The sequence below is a fragment of the Bombina bombina genome, chromosome 12 (assembly GCF_027579735.1).
Source record: "Bombina bombina isolate aBomBom1 chromosome 12, aBomBom1.pri, whole genome shotgun sequence".
NCBI lineage: Eukaryota > Metazoa > Chordata > Amphibia > Anura > Bombinatoridae > Bombina > Bombina bombina.
Window position 1 is genome coordinate 159,873,006 of NC_069510.1, and position 7,859 is coordinate 159,880,864.

General features: G+C 37.2%; 1 long non-coding RNA gene across 2 annotated transcripts in view; it reads left to right on the forward strand.

The window, feature by feature from the left end:
• The window catches only part of LOC128643057 (uncharacterized), a 16,886-nt gene extending 9,428 nt beyond the window's left edge, over positions 1 to 7,458 (forward strand). For both annotated transcript variants that reach the window (XR_008399766.1, XR_008399765.1), the window contains one exon: positions 7,196 to 7,458. This is a non-coding gene — a long non-coding RNA (uncharacterized LOC128643057). The remainder of the gene's footprint in view (positions 1 to 7,195) is intronic.
• The last annotated feature ends 401 nt before the right edge of the window (positions 7,459 to 7,859 follow it).

Sequence of the window (7,859 nt, forward strand, 5' to 3'; positions counted from 1 at the left end):
CAATTAGCTGATTTAAATTTGTCAGCCAATAGGAATGCAAGTGTATCCACATATCAAAGGGGTACCTTGCATTCAAACTTTAGTGTGTGGCTAGAGAATGGCATGAAGAGGACCTCCATGTTGCCTGGACATCGCCGATGATCTCTTCGCCTCCACGTCTCCGCTACCGGGATGAAGATAGAAGATTGACCCACGGCCAGGATGAAGATTGAAGAAGATGGTCATGTGATGGATGAAGATGTTTTGCCGCCTGGATGAAGATGGATCGCCGCACTTCATGGTGAATACCATGTTTGGGGTTAGTGTTAGTTTTTTTTTTGGGGGGTGGTGTTTTTTTTATTTTTTTAGAGTAGGGCTTTTTTACTTTTAATGGGCAGAAACAGAGCTTTTAAGGACAATGCCCATCAAAATGCCCTTTTTAGGGCAATGGGTGGATTATTATTTTTTTAGTTAGGTTAGGTCTTAAGACCGCTGCTTCATAACTGCTATTTCCGCCGAGCCTGAAGGCTCATGTGGAAAGAGGGGCATCAGGACCTTTCGGCCCTTGATAAATCGTCCCCTAAGTCGTTGATTATGAAAATCTACTGTATATACTGGTCCCTTAATCTAGAAAGGTTTGAGATATATACTATATAGCGTAGCCCTTAGATTGTGTCATTTTATATTCCCTAGTTTACTAGCGCTTGTAATGTGTGCATCACTGGCTATGTTGGATGGTTATATGCAGTTGCGTGCAATTGCTGCTTTTGATTGGCTCAACAGATGTGTTCTGCTCAGAAACTGCAACGCTTGAGATGGACATTAACTATCGACTAGATTACGACTTTTGCGATATGAGCGGCTCGCTAATAACGTGCAAGTTATATCCACCGCTCACCTCCCTATAGCGCTGCTTTTACAGGTTTGCAAAAACCCGGCATTAGCAGGCAATATGGCAGCTTAGAGCTCCATACCGCACACAAATACCAGCGCTGCTTTTGAGCTGGTTTTACGTGCTCGTGCACGATTTCCCCATAGAAATCAATGGGGAGAGCCGACTGAAAAAAAGCTTAACGCCTGCAATAAAGGATCATAAAGCTCCATAATGCTGCCCCATTGATTCCTATGGGGAAAGAAAAGTTATGTTTACACCTAACACCCTAACATAAACCCAGAGTCTAAACACCCCTAATCTGCCACCCCCGACACCTACATTACACTTATTAACCCCTAATCTGCCTTATCAACCCCTAATTTTATTGGAACAGCCAATAGAATGCGAGCTCAATCCTATTGGCTGATTGGGTCAGCCAATAGGATTTTTTACCCTTTAATTCCTATTGGCTGATAGGATTCTATCAGTCAATCGGAATTCAAGGGATGCCATCTTGGATGATGTCCCTTAAAGGAACCTTCATTCTTCAGTAGCCGTCAACAGAAGAGGATGCTCTGCACCGGATGTCTTGAAGATGGAGCCGCTCTGCATTGGAAGGATGAAGATAGAAGATGCCATCTGAATGAAGACTTCTGCCAGTCTGGAGGACCACTTCTGCCAGCTTGGATGAAAACTTCTCCCTGCTTCGTTGAGGACTTCTGCCCGCATGGATGAAGACTTCTCCCGGTTTTGTTGAGGATGGATGTCCGGTCTTCAAAAACTGTAGGATCTGCAGGGGGTTAGTGTTTTTTAAGGGTTTATTGGGTGGGTTTTATTTTTAGCTTAGGGTTTGGGCTGAAAAAGAGCTAAATGGCATTTTAAGGGCAATGCCCATCCAAATGCCCTTTTCAGGGCAATGGGGAGCATAGTTTTTTTTATATAGTATTTTATTTGGGGGGTTTGGTTAGTAACTAGTCTACCTAGTTACAATAAATACAAACTTGCCTGTGAAATAAAATAAAACCTAAGATAGATACAATGTAGCTATTAGTTATATTGTAGCTAGCTTAGGTTTTATTTTACAGGTAAGTATTTAGTTTTAAATAGGAATAATTTAGTTATTAATTGTAATTTTTATTTGGAATAATTTAAATTATGTTAAAGTTAGTGGTGTTAGGGTTAGGGTTACGTTAGGGTTAGATTTAGGGTTAGGTTTAGGGGTTAATAACTTTAGTATAGTGGCGGAGATTTTTGGGGCCGCAGATTAGGTGTTAATAAGAGTAATGTACATTGCAGCGATGTTAGGGACAGCAGATTAGGGGTTAATAAGTGTATGTAGGTGGCGACGACATTGGGGCAGCAGATTAGGGGTTAATAACAGTAATGTAGGTTGCGGTGATGTTAGGGACAGCAGATTAGGGGTTAATAATATTTAACTAGTGTTTGCAATGCAGGAGTACGGAGGTTTAGGGGTTAATATGTTTATTATAGTGGCGGCGATGTCCGGAGCGGCAGATTAGGGGTTAATAATTTTATTTTAGTGTTTGTGATGCAGGGGGCCTCAGCTTAGGGGTTAATAGGTAGTTTATGGGTGTTAGTGTACTTTGTAACATAAAACCCATAACTACTGACTTTCAGTTTACGGTACGGATCTTGATGGTATAGACTGTACCGCTCACTTTTTGGCCGGACAGGCAGACTCGTAATACCGGCGCTATGGAAGTCCCATTGAAAAAGGACTCATAATAGCAGCAGTAGTGAAAAAGAGCCATACGCTGCTTTTTCACTCATACCGCAAAATTTGTAATCTAGCCGTGTGTGTTTAAACCCATTGCTGTCATTAAGGGGATAGTGTAATATCAAATTGGTCTCCCTTAATGTGTATAAAATAATTAGCTACAGAGTTTCAAATGCAAGGAAAATGCTCTTGTATGTTTACCTTTGTGTGTGAAATAGCTGCCTCTGCTAATTGAAACCACAACCCAATCACATGGGCTGAGCTTGCAGAGCAAGCAGATATCATTACCATATCTCTGTATATTTAAAGGGACAGTCTAGTCAACATTAAACTTTCATGATTCAGATAGGGCATGAAACTTTAAACAACTTTCCAATTGACTTTTATCATTAAATTTGCTTTGTTTGGTGGTATTTTTGAAAAGCTAAAGCTAGGTGGGCTCAAACTTATTTCTAAACCTATGAAAACCGCCTCTTAGTTCAGAGCATTTTGAAAGTTTTTCACAGTTAGACAGTACTAGTACATGTGTGTCATATATATATATACCATTGTGCTCACTCCCGTGGAGTAATTTAGGAGTCTGTAATGATGGCTTAAACTGCATGTCTGTCAAAAGCACTGAGATAAGGGGGCAATCTGCAGAAGCTTAGATACAGGATAATCACAGAGGTAAAAAGTATATTAATATAACTGAGATAAGGAGCAGTCTGCAGAGGCTTAGATACAGGGTAATCACAGAGGTAAAAAGTATATTAATATAACTGAGATAAGGAGCAGTCTGCATAGGCTTAGATACAAGGTAATCACAGAGGTAAAAAGTATATTAATATAACTGAGATAAGGAGCAGTCTGCAGAGGCTTAGATACAGGGTAATCACAGAGGTAAAAAGTATATTAATATAACTGAGATAAGGAGCAGTCTGCAGAGGCTTAGATACAAGGTAATCACAGAGGTAAAAAGTATATTAATATGACTGAGATAAGGAGCAGTCTGCAGAGGCTTAGATACAGGGTAATCACAGAGGTAAAAAGTATATTTATATAACTGAGATAAGGGGCAGTCTGCAGAGGCTTAGATACAGGGTAATCATAGAGGTAAAAAGTGTATTAATATAACTGAGATAAGGAGCAGTCTGCAGAGGCTTAGATACAAGGTAATCACAGAGGTAAAAAGTATATTAATATGACTGAGATAAGGAGCAGTCTGCAGAGGCTTAGATACAGGGTAATCACAGAGGTAAAAAGTATATTTATATAACTGAGATAAGGGGCAGTCTGCAGAGGCTTAGATACAGGGTAATCACAGAGGTAAAAAGTGTATTAATATAACTGAGATAAGGAGCAGTCTGCAGAGGCTTAGATACAAGGTAATCACAGAGGTAAAAAGTATATTAATATAACTGAGATAAGGGGCAGTCTGCAGAGGCTTAGATACAGGGTAATCACAGAGGTAAAAAGTGTATTTATATAACTGAGATAAGGGGCAGTCTGCAGAGGCTTAGATACAGGGTAATCACAGAGGTAAAAAGTGTATTAATATAACTGAGATAAGGAGCAGTCTGCAGAGGCTTAGATACAAGGTAATCACAGAGGTAAAAAGTATATTAATATAACTGAGATAAGGAGCAGTCTGCAGAGGCTTAGATACAAGGTAATCACAGCAGTAAAAAGTATATTAATATAACTGAGATAAGGAGCAGTCTGCAGAGGCTTAGATACAAGGTAATCACAGAGGTAAAAAGTATATTAATATAACTGAGATAAGGGGCAGTCTGCAGAGGCTTAGATACAGGGTAATCACAGAGGTAAAAAGTGTATTTATATAACTGAGATAAGGGGCAGTCTGCAGAGGCTTAGATACAGGGTAATCACAGAGGTAAAACGTGTATTAATATAACTGAGATAAGGAGCAGTCTGCAGAGGCTTAGATACAAGGTAATCACAGAGGTAAAAAGTATATTAATATAACTGAAATAAGGAGCAGTCTGCAGAGGCTTAGATACAAGGTAATCACAGCAGTAAAAAGTATATTAATATAAATGAGATAAGGAGCAGTCTGCAGAGGCTTAGATACAGGGTAATCACAGAGGTAAAAAGTATATTAATATAACTGAGATAAGGGGCAGTCTGCAGAGGCTTAGATACAGGGTAATCACAGAGGTAAAAAGTATATTAATATAACTGAGATAAGGAGCAGTCTGCAGAGGCTTAGATACAGGGTAATCACAGAGGTAAAACGTATATTTATATAACTGAGATAAGGAGCAGTCTGCAGAGGCTTAGATACAAGGTAATCACAGAGGTAAAAAGTGTATTAATATAACTGAGATAAGGAGCAGTCTGCAGAGGTTTAGGTACAAGGTAATCACAGAGGTAAAACAAATATTAATATAACGGTGTTGGTTATGCAAAACTGTGGAACAGGTAATTAAAGGGACACTGAACCCAAATTTTTTCTTTTGTGATGCAGAAAATTGCAGCTTGCAATTTTAAGCAACTTTCTAATTTAAACCTATTATACTTTTTTCTTCATTCTCTTGCTATCTTTATTTGAAAAAGAAGGCATCTAAGCTGTTTTTTTGTTCAGGACTCTGGACAGCCCTTTTTTATTGGTGGATGAACTTATCCAGCAATCAGCAAGAACAACCCAGGTTGTTCACCAAAAATGGGCCGGCATCTACACTTACATTCTTGCTAGATTATAGATAGATAACTAGATTAGATAGATTGATAGATAGATTAGATGGATAGACTGATATATAGATGATATATAATATTTGATAGATTATAGATTAGATATATAGATGATATATTATATTTGATAGATTATAGATTAGATATATAGATGATATATAATATTTGATAGATTATAGATTAGATATATAGATGATATATTATGTTTGATAGATTATAGATTAGATATATAGATGATATATTATATTTGATAGATTATAGATTAGATATATAGATGATATATTATATTTGATAGATTATAGATTAGATATATAGATTATATATTTTATTTGATAGATTATAGATTAGTTATATAGATGATATATTATATTTGATAGATTATAGATTAGATATATAGATGACAGACAGAGTTAAATAGACATGCTGATATAATATTACATATTTACATTAGCTTTAAGGGTGACATATTGCATTCTGTTTAACGTAATATTGATTTCTAATGGAAAAATAAAATGTACAAGTACATCACAGCCTTCTTTATCATTAGTGCCCCTTGCCGATTGTATGTGTTTGTTTCAAAGGGGTTAAACACAAAGCTAAATCCCAATATAGAGCCACAACAACCTGCAGTCCCAGAGCATGATGCAGCCCATGAGCCATTCACAAACAGCATATGTATATATCCACCAATCACTGCACTTGTCCTGCTTATAAGCTGTAATGTGCTGTGACTCCGAGCAGGACTTTAGCTATGTGGCTATCACACAAAGGGTTCGATCTCAATACTTTAGGAAAAGTTATCTAATTATTTATAGATGAGAATTCCCTATAGACTTTCATTTTCTGTTGAAAATTATTAGAATGGATCATTTTTTCTAAAGGATCATAATTCAATTCATAGTTTTCCATTTAAATATCTCTTTAAAACTCTTTTACATTATATGTTTTGTTTGTTTGTTTTTTCAAATTCTCACGAGGTTAAAATAAAGAGAAAATAAGCTAAACAACTTTCCAATTTAATTGTATTATTTAATTTGCTTTGTTGTCTTGATATCCTTTGTTGAAAATCATACCTAGGTAGGCTCAAGAGCAGCAATGCCCTACTGGGAGCTAGCTGCTGATTAGTGGTTACATGTATATGCCTGCTGTCATTGGCTCACTCCTTCAACAAAGGGTATTAAGAGAATGAAGCAAATTTGATAATAGGGGGCATATTTATCAAGCTCCGTATGGAGCTTGGAGCCCCTTGTTTCCGGCGATCCTTCAGACTCGCTGGAAACAGAAGTTATAAAGCAGCGGTCTAAAGACTGCCTGCTCTGAGGCGGCAGACAGAAATCGGGTTGATTGACACCTCCTGCTAGCGGCCGATTGGCTGCAAATCTGCAGGGGGCGGCATTGCACCACCAGTTCACAAGAGCTGCTGGTGTCTGCATTTATCGATGTGCAGCGGACATGATCTGCTATATAGGATCCGCTCGCACCATAGTAAATGTAAATTGTATGCTCTATCTGAATCATGTCCCTAGTATGTGAAGGCGATACAACTGCATACATACAATAGGGCTCACAAAAAATGATAATATAAATACAATATTGACAAGAAATATGCAGTAAAAAATTGCTTACTTTAACTGCTTTAAAACTTGTTCTGCAAAAATTAAAATTCTGTCTCAAATACACAACACACGTATTACCCTAATAGAAAAACACATGTATATGAAAAGAGAGGTTAATAGGATACTAGACGCTGCAAGCAGAGTAAGTTGATTTCTATTGGCTGCAGGATTCCATTTATAAAGTGTGCCCCCTGCTAAATTCACTCTCCCCTGCGTAGTTTGCATTTTCAGGAAGCTCCATTATTTTCTATGGGAGACATCTCACAAATTCATAGCACCTTTTTTTTTTTTTAGAGAATTCACTGAGAGCAGCCCCTGCAAATGGTGGCAACATTATTCATATCTGACCCAGCAACATTTTAATAACCAGGCTCAGAGACAGAAGCGACAAACAGAGAATGAGAGAACGAGACAGCATGATGGCTGGTGATCCGTGCACTACGGTATATAGTTTACAAATCCGTCCTGTTTTCCTTCTTGTAATCTGTCATATCCTGTTGGTTTTTATTAACTGGAATCACCCAATTGACAATAAAAATAAAAAAACATAAAATAAACTGATGAATAAAGGTCACCTTCATTTTTAGTGATAGTAAACCTAGTGTTTTTGAAATGCTAGAATTTACCATCACTTGATGTGACAAAAAGATGCGTTTACTCTCTCTGAACTGAATTACAGATCTCTTTCTATGGTCGTAAAGTTAGAAAGCAAGAGAAATATTCGTGTTAGAAAATAGTTTTGGAATTTGGATGGAAGTTTAGAGAGATTTAATATTGATAGGTTGATTATGTGACTAATACACCCTAAAAAAATCCACAAAATGACCTATTCGACATCAAATTAGCTGCATCATGCATTTAATTATTTTCAAATTAAAATAAGCACCGTATAATTTTACTATATGGAGCATACACAACATATTATAAAACAAGTGCACCATTTTAAAGCTAAATATAT